The sequence below is a fragment of the Equus asinus genome, chromosome X, assembly GCF_041296235.1.
Source record: "Equus asinus isolate D_3611 breed Donkey chromosome X, EquAss-T2T_v2, whole genome shotgun sequence".
Taxonomy (NCBI): domain Eukaryota; kingdom Metazoa; phylum Chordata; class Mammalia; order Perissodactyla; family Equidae; genus Equus; species Equus asinus.
Genome location: NC_091820.1, coordinates 60,301,069 through 60,314,471, shown reverse-complemented (window position 1 = coordinate 60,314,471; position 13,403 = coordinate 60,301,069). Strand labels below are relative to the sequence as shown.

Here is a 13,403-nt window from a genome sequence, read left to right as displayed (position 1 = left end):
TAAAAGCTCTACATTTTTACTCTTCCCCCAGGTTTTATGTTTTTGACATCATATTTTTACCTCTTTTGATTTTGTGTGTCCCTTACCCTCTTGTTGTAGATATAGATGGTATTAGTACTTTTGTCTTTCAACCTTCATAGTAGCTTTATAGGTGGTTGATTCATTACCTTTACTATATATTTGCTTTTGCCAGTGATATTTTTTCTTTGGTAATTTTCTTATTTCTATTTGTGGCCTTTTCTTTTCCACTTGAGGAAGTCCCTTTGATATTTCTTGTAAGGCCAGTTTGGTGGTGATGAATACCTTTAGTTTTTGCTTGTCTGGAAAGCTCTTTATCTCTCCTTCCATTCTGAATGATAACCTTGCTGGGTAGAGTATTCTTGGTTGTAGGTTTTTTTCCTTTCAGCATGTTGAGTGTATTGTGCCACTCCCTTATTGCCTGTAAAGTTTCTACTGAAGAGTCAACTGATAGCCTTATGGAGTTTCCCTTGTGCATAACTTACAGCTTTTAGAATTCTCTCTTTAATTCTTGACATTTTAATTATAATGTATCTTGGTGTGAGCCTCTGTGGATTTATCTTGTTGGTGCTCTCTGTGCTTCTTGTACCTGGATGTCTGTTTCCTTCTTTAAGTTAGGGAAGTTTTCAGCTACTATTTATTCAAATCAGTTATCTGCCCCTTTGTCTTTCTCTTCTCCTTCTGTAACACTTATAATGTGAATGTTAGTATGCTTGATGTTCTCTAGAAGTCCCTTAAACTGTCCTCATTATTTTTAATTCTTTTTTTCTTTTTTCTCTTCAGCTTTGGTGATTTCCTCTACTCTCTCCTCCAGATCACTGATCCATTCTTCCATGTCATTTACTCTGCTGCTGATTCTCTCTAGTGAATTTTTCATTTCAATTATTGTATTCTTCAGCTCTGATTGGTTCTTTTTTACATTTTCTAATTCTTTGTTGACATTCTTACTGTGTTCATCTGTTCTTCTCTCAAGATCAGTGAGCATCCTTATGACCCTTAGTTTGTATTCTTTCTCAGGTAGATTGTTTATCTCTGTTTTGTTTAGTTGTTTTTCTGAGGATTTGTTCTGTTCTTTTATTTGGAACATATTCCTTTGTATCTTCATATTGCCTATCTCTCTGTGCTTGTTTCTATATATTAGGTTCAGCTATGTTTCTCAATCTTAGAAATGTGGTCTTATGTAGGAGATATCTTATGGGGCTCAGCAGCATGCTCCCCTCTTGTCACTGTTGCCAAATGCTCCAAGGGTGTCTCCTGTGTGGGCTGCATGTGCCTTTCTGTTGTGGCAGGGCTGCTATTGCTGCAGGCATGTGGGTAGGCTTGTCTGTTCCCCAGTGCAGCTGGGTTTGTGGCCCAGCAATACAACTGTTGCCAGTACACTCTTCAGTAGGGCAAACCTCAGGCATAGGCAGGCTATGCAGCCAGACAGTGCACAAGTTCCTTGGGTGCACTAATGGTTTGGACAGGCCCCGATAGTGGCAGCACACAACTATTTCAGGCATGTTGGTGGGAAGGGCAGGTCCCTGGGTAGGCTACTTACACTGCCTGGCTGTGCTGTATTGCCACATTCTCTCTAATGGGTGGGGCAGGCCCCATGCACTACCAGTCTGGAGAAGGGATTCCAAATGACACCTGCCAGAGTCTGTGTCAGCATGGCTGACCTAGGTCACAAAAATGGCTGCCACCAGTGTCTTATTCCCTGGGGGGAGGGTGAAAGCCACCTCCTGATTCTGGGATGGGCTCCAAGTTCAGTGAGTCTCTTTTATGAATGGACTACACACTTGTGTTTTTGTGTTGGTTTCTGGGTCAAGTGAGTCTAGGCATGGGCCCTTTTAAGGACAGGTTTTCTTTTCCCTGAAGTTCTATAGTTTTCCTTGGCATGTTCCACATTGATTTTCAAAGCCAGTGACTTTGGAGTCTCATCACTCTTCTACTGGACCCAAGGGCTGGGGTGCCTAATGTAGAGCTCAAATCCCCTGCTCCTCCAGGAAATTCTCTGTACCTTTGAAATTGTTCCTGACCATGAAATGCCATGTCTAGAGTGTGGATTTTTCTTCTGCATCACTGAGTCTCTGGCTCTTACTCCCATTTCTTTGTTTTCGCATTTTGTGGAGGTTCTCTTCAGTTTCCAGATCTCTTTTAGAAGAAACTGTTCCACAGATAGGTGTAAGTTTGTTGTGTCCATGGGAGGAGGCAGGCTCAGGATCCTCCTATGCTGCCATCTTCCTTCTCTCCCTCTGATCCCCCAATTTTTAACAATAAATCTCTGTCTTTCTTTCTCTCTCTTATTGTATTGTGTTGGTTATTTTTCTCTGGATTACTCTGATTATACAGGTACTCAAAGAAAAAACTGTCAGCCTAGAATTCTATACCAAGAAAAAAAATATTTCAAAAAAATGAAGCTAAAAAGAAGACTTTTTCAGACTTACATCAGCAGCAGATCCACACCACAAAAAATGTTAAATAAAGCCTTTTATACAGAAGGAAAATGATACCAGTTAGAAATATAGATATACACGAAGGAATGAATGTCTCCAAAAATGATAAACGTGTGGGAAAACATATAAGGTTATTTTTATTATTTAAATATCCTTAAAAGTTTATAACAGTAGGTTCTGATTTCAGCTGGAAGATATAGAGATGCGGAAAGAGCATCACTTTGATCTTTACAACAAGAAAAATGCTGGACAAAAAGTGAATTAACAACTTTTCTTGAAGCTGTCAGAGAACTAAAGTCAAAGTGCGGGTGATCGACCTGAAATCTGGGTACAATTGCTTTCAGAGAAAGACAGGACTGGATCATTGTCTACTGAGAATAGATGTCACTGAGTGCCATATAAGCTGTAGAAATATTAAACTAGAAATATTTAGCCAACTGCTAAAGGCCAATTATGGACTAGCATGAGAGCATGAAGCCCTTGGTGGCCTTAGGCATAAGTGAGTTCTCACCCCTTTGCAGGATTTTTCCCCCCAGAAACCCCACAGGCAAGACTGAAGAGAATTCTAAGAAAGTTCCCTGATGTTTCTGGCTGGAGGAAAACAACAAGCACTGCCCAAATCAACCTAGACCGACATCCTTCCCCCTTCTATCTGCACTACAGAACAAAAGACCCCATCTTCAGTTTAGCACATTAGTGGAAAGCCATTGCAGTTCAGTGAGGGGAATGGAGATCACTACCAAAATGGCACCCATTTCTTCTCCCTAGAAGCTTCTACATTTGGAGGAGGGGTAAGAATACTTTGAAGAACATACCTCAGAACCCAGGTTCAGAATACTTGCCTAAAACTGAGGCTTAAAAAGAACATCAGAGGGGCCAGCCCGGTGTCACAGTGGTTAAGTTTGCATGTTCCACTTCTCAGTGGCCTGGGGTTCGCTGGTTCGGATCCCAGGTGCAGACATGGCACTGCTTGGCAAGAAGCCATGCTACGGTGCGCATCCCATATATAAAGTAGAGGAAGATGGGCATGGATGTTAGCTCAGGGCCAGTCTTACTCGGCAAAAAGAGGAAGATTGGCAGCAGTTAGCTCAGGGCTAATATTCCTCAAAAAAAAAAAAAAAAAGAACATCAGAGAATGCCCCCTTCACCCATCTCCCCTTCACCAGGCTAACAAACCTCGAGTAAATGTTGTAATGAAGTACATCTGGAAGAATGGCAAGGGACAGACTATGGGGTGCAAAACAAATGAAAGATCCAAGCCAAGAGGAGAGATAAAAACAGGGTGTCACTAGAGGATTTTGAAATCTCTGGTGACCATAGCAACAACAAAATTCAACTCTGATAACCATAGCAACAAATTCCAACTCTGGTAACCATAGCAACCATAGCAACTAAGCAAATTTCAAGCCTTGTGTAACTCCTGACTATATGAACACAAACATCCACACTAAAGGCCCAGCAGAAGGAAAAGCTTGTTAATCTTGAGGTATAAAAAAAATTGTCTCAGTATCTACTATATATGTTTATCTTTCAACAAAAAAATCTATGTGGGATAATAAAAAATGTGAAAAAACACAGTTTGAAGAGAAAAAGAAATCATCTGAAGCAGTCTCAGATATGGCATGGCTATTGGAACTATCAAAAAGGGAATTTAAAACAGCTATGATTAACATGTTTAATCGCTGGTTCTAAAAGGGGGGCAATTTTTCCCACAGGGAACATTTGTCAATATCTGAAGGTATTTATCACTGTCATAAGATGTGTTACTGGCATCTAGTGGGAGGAGGCCAGGGATGATGTTAAACATCCTAAAATGCTCAGAACAGCACCTTACAACATAATTATCTGGCTTAAAATGTTTATTATGCTGAGGTTGGAAAACCTTTGAAAGCCTGTGTTAAAATGTCTAATGGAAAAAGCAGAAAATGGCAATATTACATCATTACTTTCATCAGAAAGACAGAAAGTATAAGAAAGAACAAAATGGAGATGCTATAAATAAAAACCACAAAAACAGAAATTAGATTGTCTTTGATGTGCTCATCAGTAGACCCACTACAGTTGAGGAAATAATCACTAACCTTGAAGATGAGTCAATAGAAATTACCCAACCTGAAATAATAAGTGGAAAAAGAGTAGGAAAATAGTAAAGAATATGCAAGCACTATGGGACAATATCAAATGGTATAATTAATATACACATATCATTGGAATCCTATAAGTAGAAGAGAGAGAACCGAATAAATATTTGAAGAAATAATGGCTGAGAAATTTCCAAAATTACTAACAAAAACTACAGACTCAAGAATTTCAGATAACATCATGCATGTTAAATACAAAACAAAACAAAATAAAAACACACATACACACCTACACATGTCATAATTATACTGCTAAAAACTAACAGCAAGGACAAAATATTTTAGTCAGCCCAGGGTAGGGGCACTTTGCCTACAGAGCATGAAGGATAAGAATTAGAGCAGACTTCTCTTCAGAAACCGTACAAGCAAGATATGTCTTTTAAGTGTTGAAGGAAAATAACTATCGACCTAGTATTCTATACTGAGTGAAAATACCCTAAAAAGTCAACCAATGTGGTCTAACTGAACTTTATAGAACACCTTCCCAACAAGAGCAGAATATGCATTCTTCTCCAGTACACATAAAACCATTCATCAAAATAGACCATATCCTGGGCTATAAAACAAATCTTAACACATTTCAAAGAATAGAAGTCATATGAAGTATGCTCTCTGGCAATAACATAATTAGACTAGGATCAATAACAGAAAGACATCTGGAAAACCTCCACATATTTGGAAATTAAACAAAACACGTATGAAAGAGGGAGTCTTCAAGGAAATTAAATAATATTTTAACTAAATTAAAATTAAAATACAATATATCAAGATTTGTGATATGCACCTAAGGCCCTGCTTAGAGGAAAATGCATAGTATTAAATTCATGTTTAAATATCTAAAATCAATAGCCTAAGTTTCTGTCTTAGGAAACTAAAGAAAAGAAAACCTAAAGCAAGCAGAGTAATGGAAATACAAATTGGAACAGAAATCAACAAAATGAACAACAAGAAAACAACAGAGTAAATCAACAAGAAAAGCTGGTTCTTCAAATAGATCAATAAAATTGATAAACCTTTAGCCAGGCAGAGAAAAAGAGAGAGATTATCTTTATCTTTTTTCCTTCATATGTAAGGTTTTTTCCCTCTGGATTCCTTCAGGATTTGTCCTATTTTTTTATTTTATGTAATTTCAAAATTAAAGGCTGAGATGTAGTTTTTGGGGCATTTATCCCGCTTGATGTTCTCTGAGCTTCCTGGATTTGTGGTTTTGTGTCTGACATTAATTTGTGGAAATTCTCAGTCATTATCATTTTAAATATTTCTTCTATTCTTTTCTTTCTTCTCCTTCTGGGATTCCATTTACACTAAGGTTACACCTTTTGTAGTTGTCTCACAGTCCTTGGATATTCTCTTCTTTTTTTCCATCTTTGTTCTCTTTGCTTTTTAGTTTTTGAGGATTCTATTGCTATAGTCTCTAGCTCAGATATTCTTCCCTCAGCCATATCTAATCTAGTAATAAGCCCATCAAAGGCATTCCTCATTTCTGTTATAGTGTTTTTTATCTCTAGCATTTCTTCTTGGTTCTGTCACAGAATTTCCATCTCTCTACTTACATTGCCCATCTGTTCTTGCTTGCTGTCTACTTTATCCATCAGGGCCATTAGCATATTAAACATAGGTGTTTTAAATTCCCAGTCTGATAATTCCAACATCCCTTCCATGTCTAGTTCTGATGCTTACTGTCTCTTCCAATTGTGTTTTTTACAAGTAGGCCTTGTAATTTTTCTTGATAGCTGTACATGATGTATCACAGAAGGAACTGCAAATATAGGCCTTTAGTAATGAGATGGTGAGTTATATGGGGAAGGGAAGCATCCTATAGTCTTAGGATTTTGTCTCAGTCTTTAGTGAGCTGATGCTCTGGAGTGTGAACTTTACAAGTGTTTCTCAGTTTTTTTCTCCCCACTTAGGTGGGACAGGTTGGCTAGCGTGAACCAGAGCCGTTTTTCTCCCTTCTCCCACAAGGAAGACTGGAGCCATCTGGAGTTGAGTATTTCTCTTCCCCAGGTCAGTTAGGTTCTGATAATACCCCAGCAGTTTAGGCTCTGGTTAACTATTTTCCCCTGAGGGCATGCCTTGTTAAAAAGAGCAGAGTGTTCCATGTATTTCAAAATGGTTCCTTTTCCTCTCCCCCGCTGGAATCGCAAGGGGATTTTTCTCTCATATTTTCTGTAGGTACCTCTATGAGCTCCTGGAGATAAATCTCACAATATTATGGGAGGTCCTCCTGGAAATTCTAACTTTCACACTTGTTCACATTGAGCCACAAGTAATTCACCAATTACAGTTTGGATTTTCACACCTCAGCACTGGCTCCCATGGCAGTTTCTGCTCATGAGTCTTTGCTCTGGTAACCTGTGACTCCCTGCATCTTCCTGTTTGTCTTTCCAATCTCGGGGGCAGTGGCTTTCCCTGTGCCCTCCCCTCTTTTATGCACCCAAGGAAACTTCAGCTTCTTACTTGTTATTAGGACAGAGTGGCAACTTCCAAGCTTCTTATATACAGAACTGGAAACTGGAAGTCCTACAATTGAAGTCTTTTGATTGAGGAGTTTAATCTGTTTACATTTAATGTAATTAGTGGTAGGGAAGGACTTACAATTGCCATTTGTTAGTTGTTTTCTTTATGTCTTACTCCATTTTTGTTTTTCACTTTCTCCTTTATTCCCTTTGTGTTTAGTTGATTTTTTGTAATGACACATTTTGATTCCCTTTCATTTCTTTTTGGGTATTTTCTATGGATATTTTCTTTGTGGTTGACAGGGAGATTACATAAAACAGCCTAAAGTTATAGTAATCTATTTTAAACTGATCCCAACTTAGTTTCAACTGCATGCAAAAATGTATTTCTTTACAATACTGCTCACTCTCCCCCATTTTATGTTATTGATGTCACAAATTACATCTTCATTTATTGTGGACCCATAAATATAGATGTACAGTTTTTATACTTTTGTCTTTCAAATACTATAAAATAGTTAAAAGTGGAGTTATAAACCAAAATTACAGTAATACAGGCTTTTATATTTGTACATATATTTACCTTTACTGGAGAATTTTATATTTTCATATGACTTTGAATTATTGTCTAATGTCCTTTTATGTCAACTTGAAGAACTCCCTTTATCATTTCTTGTAGGGCAGGTCTAGTGGTAATGAACTCCCTTAGCTTTTGTTTCTCTTAGGATGTCTTAATTTCTTTCATTTTTGAAGGACAGCTATGCCAGATACGGTATTCTTGATTGACAGGTTTTTTTCTTTAAGCACATTAAATGCATCATCCTACTGTCTTCTGGCCTTCCTGTTTTCTGCTGAAAAATCTGCTCATAATCTTATTGAGTCTCCCTTGTATGTGAGGAGTAACCTTTCTCTTCTTGCTCTTTGTTTTTGTTTTTTGACAATTTGATTATATGGTGTCTCAGTGTTGGCTTTTTTGGATTTATACCCCTTGGAGTTCAGCAAGCTTCTTATATTTGTAGATTCATGTCTTTCCTCAAATTTTGGAAGTTTTCTGCCATCATTTCTTCAAATAATCTATCTACTCTTTTCTCTCTCTCATCTCCTTCTGAGACACCCATAAGCATATATTGATCCACTTGATTGTCTCCCATAAATCCTTTAGGATCTATTCCCTTTTCTTAATTCATTTTTCTTTTGCTCCTCAGATTTGACAATTTTAATTGACCTGTCTTCAAGCTTACTTATTCTTTCTTCTACCTGTTCAAATCTACAGCTGAACTTTCTAGTGAATTTTTTAATTCAGCTCTTGTACTTTGCAGCTCCAGAATTTGTTACTTTTTATAATTTCTATCTCTTTAGTGATATTCTCATTTTGTTCTTATATCACTTTTCTGATTTCCTTTCATTGTCTGTTTGTATTCTCCTCTAGGTCACTGACCCTATTTAAGACAGTTGTCTTCAATATTGTATTATAGTCATCAAACTTGTTACAAGACTAGAACTTAATTATTCCAACCACTAAAAAAATGATAATTATGTTACATAATAGAAGTGCTAATTACTACTACAAAGGCAATCATATTATAATATATAAATGTATTATATTAACATGTTGTACACCTTAAATTTATGCAATGTTATATATCAAATATATTTCAATTAGGAAACAGTTGTCTTAAAATCTTTGTAAAGTGAGTCAGAAGTCTCTGACTTCTAGTTTTAATTTGCGTTTCCCTAATAACCAATGATGCTAAGCATCTTGCTTTCATTTACAATCCATACACCTTTTTTTGCTTAATCTCTTGAAATATTTTTCCAGTTTTTTTCTTGGGTTGCAAATATTTTCTCACAGTGTGCCTTGTCTTTTCATTGTCTTCACAATACAATTCAAAAATCAGTTGTCCAATTCCTCACTTTTTTCTTTTATGAATCATGCGTTTTGTTGTCTATATAAAAAATATTTTCCTAATCCAAATTGAAAAAAGATTTTCTTTCTTCTTTTAGATATTTTGTGATTTTAGTTTTGAGGTTTAGGTCTGTAATCCATTTTTAATTAATTTTTATATATTTTATGAGGTATGGATTGAAATTTATTTTTCTTATATATGGATATTCAATTTTTCCAGCACCATTTTTTGAAACATGATCCTGTATTCACTGAATTGTGTTTGTACATTTGTCAAAAATCAGTTATCCATATATATGTGGGTCTATTTATGCTCCAATGGTCTATTTGTCTATCTTCATGTTAATACCATGAGGTCTTTATTACTATAACAGTATAAGCCTTGAAATCAGGTAGTTTTATTTCTCCAACTTTGTTCTCCTAGTTCAAACCTGCTTGGCTATTCTAGATCTTCTGCTTTTACATATGAATTATTGAATCTACTTGTCATTTTCTGCAAAAAGACTGCTGGGATGTAATTGGAAGCAAATTGAATGTACAGATCAATTTTGGGAGAATTGACATCTTAACAATATTGAATCTTCTGACCCAGGAACTTTATATATCTCTCCATTAATTTTTGGTCTTCTTTAACTTCTCTCAACAAATTTCTGTGTCTTACAAATCACTGTACAGAATTACATCTTTTGTCAAATTTATCCCCTAAATATTTTATATTTCTAATACTACTGTTAAGGTTAGTATGTTCAGTTGCTCCTTGCTGGTATACTGAAATTCAGTTGAGTTTCTATATTGATTTACTATCCTTAAAACTTGTTAAATTTGTTTATTAGTTCTTCTTGATTTTTTGCAGATTCTGTAGGATTTTCTACATAGACAATCATGACATTTGAAATTAAAAAGAGTTTTATTTCTTCCTTTCTATTCTGGATGTGTTTTATTTCTTTCTATTGCATGAATTAGCACCACCTGTATGATATTAAATAGAAATGGTGGGAGAGGGCATCCTTGCCTAGTTTATGATTTCAGTGTGAAAACATTCAGCCTCTCACCATTAAGTATGGTGTTAGTTGTAGGTGTTTGTAGATGTCCTTTATCAAATTGAGAAAATTACTTTGTATTCCTAGTTTGTTGAGAGTTTTCTTTTCTTAAAGATTGGCCTTGAGCTAACATTTGTTGCCAATCTTCCTCTTTTTTTCCTTCTCCCCAAAACCCCGAATACATAGTTGTATATTCTAGTTGTAGGTCCTTCTAGTTCTGCTATGTGGGACGCCACCTCAGCATGAGTTGATGAGTGGTGGTAGGTCTGTGCCCAGGATCCAAACCAGTGAAACCCTAGGCTGCTGAAGTGGAGTAAATGATTAATTACACTAATTAATTTTGTATGTTAAACCTGTCTTTCATTCTTGCAATCAACCCTGTTTAGTCATGATGTATTTGTTATTCATTTAATATATGGTTGGATTCATTTTAATAAAATTTTATTTAGAATTTTTGTGTTTATGTTCATGACAGATATTGATTTCAGCTTTCTAGTAATGTTGTTGCCTGGTTCTGAGTATTAGGACAATGTGGGCCTCAGAGAATGAGTTAGGAAGTATTCTTTCCTCTTCAATTTTTAAAATTTTGGAGGATTTTGGTATCTCTTTTTGTTAAGTGTTTGGTATAATTCACCAGTGATGCTAACTGAGCTAGTAATTTACTTCGTAGGAAGATTTTTAGCTGTACATTCAATTTTCTTATTAGATATGGTGCCACTTGAGTTATCTATTTCTTGGATGATTTTGGTAGTGTGTGTCTTTCAGGAAAATTGTTAATTTCCTCTAATTTGTTGAATTTATTGGCATAAAGTTGATCATAACATTCCCTTATTATTGATTTAATATCTGTAGAGGTGATATTTCTCTTCACCTCTCATTTTTTTATAGTCAGTCTGCCTGGAGATTTATCAATTTTATTGATCTTCTCAAAGAAACATCTTTTGGTTTTATGGCTATTTTTCTATCATTTTTGTGTTTCTATTTCATTGTTTTTTGCTCTGGTCTTTATTTCATTTTTTTTCTGTATATTTTGGATTTTATTGGCTCTTACTTTTCTAGTTTCATAAAATGGAAGATGAAGTCATTTGATTCAGATCTTTCCTCTTTCTACTATAGATGCTTAGTGCTGTAAATTTTCTTCTAAGTACTGCTTTAGTGGCATCCCACAAATTTGGGCATGTTTTATTTTCATTTTCTTTCAGTTCAAAATAACTTCTAATTTCTCTTTTGATTTATTCTTTGACCCATTGGTCATTAAATAGTGTTTTTATTATTTTGTAAATATTTGGGAATTTTACAGATATGGTTTTGTCATTGATTTCTAATTTAATTCCATCTTTATCAAGAACATACCTTGTATGATTGGGACTTTTGAAAATTAATTGCTATTTGTTTTATAGCTCAAAATATGGTTTTTCTTAGCATATGTTCCATGTGTACTTGAATTTTTTTTTAAGATTGGCACCTGGGCTAACATCTGTTGCTAATCTTTTTTCTTTTCTCTTATTCTCTGCAAAGCCCCCCAGTACATAGTTGTATATTCTAGTTGTAGGTTCTTCTAGTTGTGCTATGTGGGACACCACCTCAGCTCAGGATGAATTTATTTCATCCTTGTGAGATCCTAAGCAGAGAACCACTTGAGACCACCTGGATGTCTGACCTATAGAAATGCCATTAAAATTGGTTTTGTTTTAAGTAGCTATTTTTGTGGTAGCTTGTTATGGCAAGGATAGAAAGTGAATATACCCCAATTAAAAGACAGATGTTTTCAGATTAGATTAAATCAGGATCCAATTATACACTGTCTTCAAGGAACCCATTTTAATTTAAAATATATGGATAGGTTAACAACATCAGGATGGAAAAAAGGAGTTGCTTTGTTAATACCAGACAATGTAAACTTCACTACAAGCAATATTACAAGGAATAAGGAAAGATAATACATAAAGTAATCAATTCACTGAGAAAACATAAAAATTAAAAATATTTAGTCACCTAAGACAGTACTTCAATACATATGAGGCCAGAACTTGCAGATCTGAAAGGAGAGTTTGAGTAATCCACAAACATACTTAGAGTCTTCAACACTCCTCTCAGTAATTGACAGAAGCAGTAGTTAGAAAATCAACAATAATATGTAAGAAACTGAAGAAAAATATAAAAAATGTGACCTAGACAATTGATATCCGGTATGACATTGTAAAGAGGTCTGGTGGCCTGCACCCCAGTAAAACTGGTGAAAATTATTTTTAAGTCCCCAACAAACATTTAAAGCCTCTGGAAGGGTTCCAAAGGCAAACAACAAATGAAGAAGCATCTGTTCAAGAAAAATCTATGAAAATTCAGTAAGAAATATAAATTTGTGGTATTTGAACCAAGACTTATCCCTCCATTACCTCTCCCAACTCACTGATGTGGAGACTCCAATCCATATTGCTGCAGCCAAGAACACAGGGCTCCATCTCCCCTCAGCTCCAAATCAGAGGGTTTTCTTCCTGGGAGGAGCAGGACCACAGTGCTTCTACGTCTGCCCCTAGTTACCTGTTGCTGAGGCTTCCCAAAGTAAATGACTCTATCTGCAACAGAGCAAAGAGAAGTTTCAGCCTAAGAACACTCTCAAGAATAGTGAAATTGTGGCAAAAAGCAATTGGGAGGAGATTCAGGATACAAGATAAATTTTAGGCTAGCTAGTTTGCAGGAGAGACCCAGAGAATAAGACACCTGGAAGGAGCTCTTCTGCAGTCAAAACAAATATCAAACACTGTCTTCAGAAAGTATGCCTTCAAGGAATTTGATTGTATTAATTTTTAGTGCAGTTTATGCTTCCAGGGTGTTGTGGAAAACAATATAGCAATCAGTCATCAATTAGCAGAGTTCAACAACTGGGTGTGGTCAGGGAAAGAGAGGAACAAAGCTCCACCAAAATCACTGTTGTCCTATGATTACTGTGGGCATACCACAAGTTGTGCCTGTCAAAGGTGCAATATCAGAGGCTTAAAACCACTGGAGAAGGGGAGTGAATAGACTTCACTAAAATAATCCAAGTCACTAAATAAATAAACAACCAAATAGTAATAATAAAAACCAGAGTAAGGAGGTGGACCAGTACCTAGAGTTCCTATAATATATTATCTAAAATGTCCACTTTCTAACAAAATTATTGATATCAGGCAAAATAGACTTTTAAAAATACTAGAGATAAAAGGAGATATTTTATAATGATAAAAGTGTCAATCCACCAGGAAGATATAACAGTTAAAAACATGTATGCATTTAATCACACAGCACCAAAATACATGAAGCAAAAACTGACAGGAAGGAAGGGAGAAAGAGAAATTCAACAATAATAGTTGAAGACTTCAATACCTGTATTTCAAGAATTAATAGAATATTCAGAAGAT

The 13,403-nt window shown here is 35.7% G+C and overlaps 1 protein-coding gene across 1 annotated transcript in view; it reads right to left on the bottom strand.

The window, feature by feature from the left end:
* The window catches only part of MAGEE2 (MAGE family member E2), a 52,045-nt gene extending 39,522 nt beyond the window's left edge, over positions 1-12,523 (bottom strand). Inside the window, exon 1 of the mRNA XM_070502626.1 lies at positions 12,399-12,523. The gene's annotated coding sequence lies outside the window, so the exon portion shown is untranslated. The remainder of the gene's footprint in view (positions 1-12,398) is intronic.
* Positions 12,524-13,403: the final 880 nt, after the last annotated feature.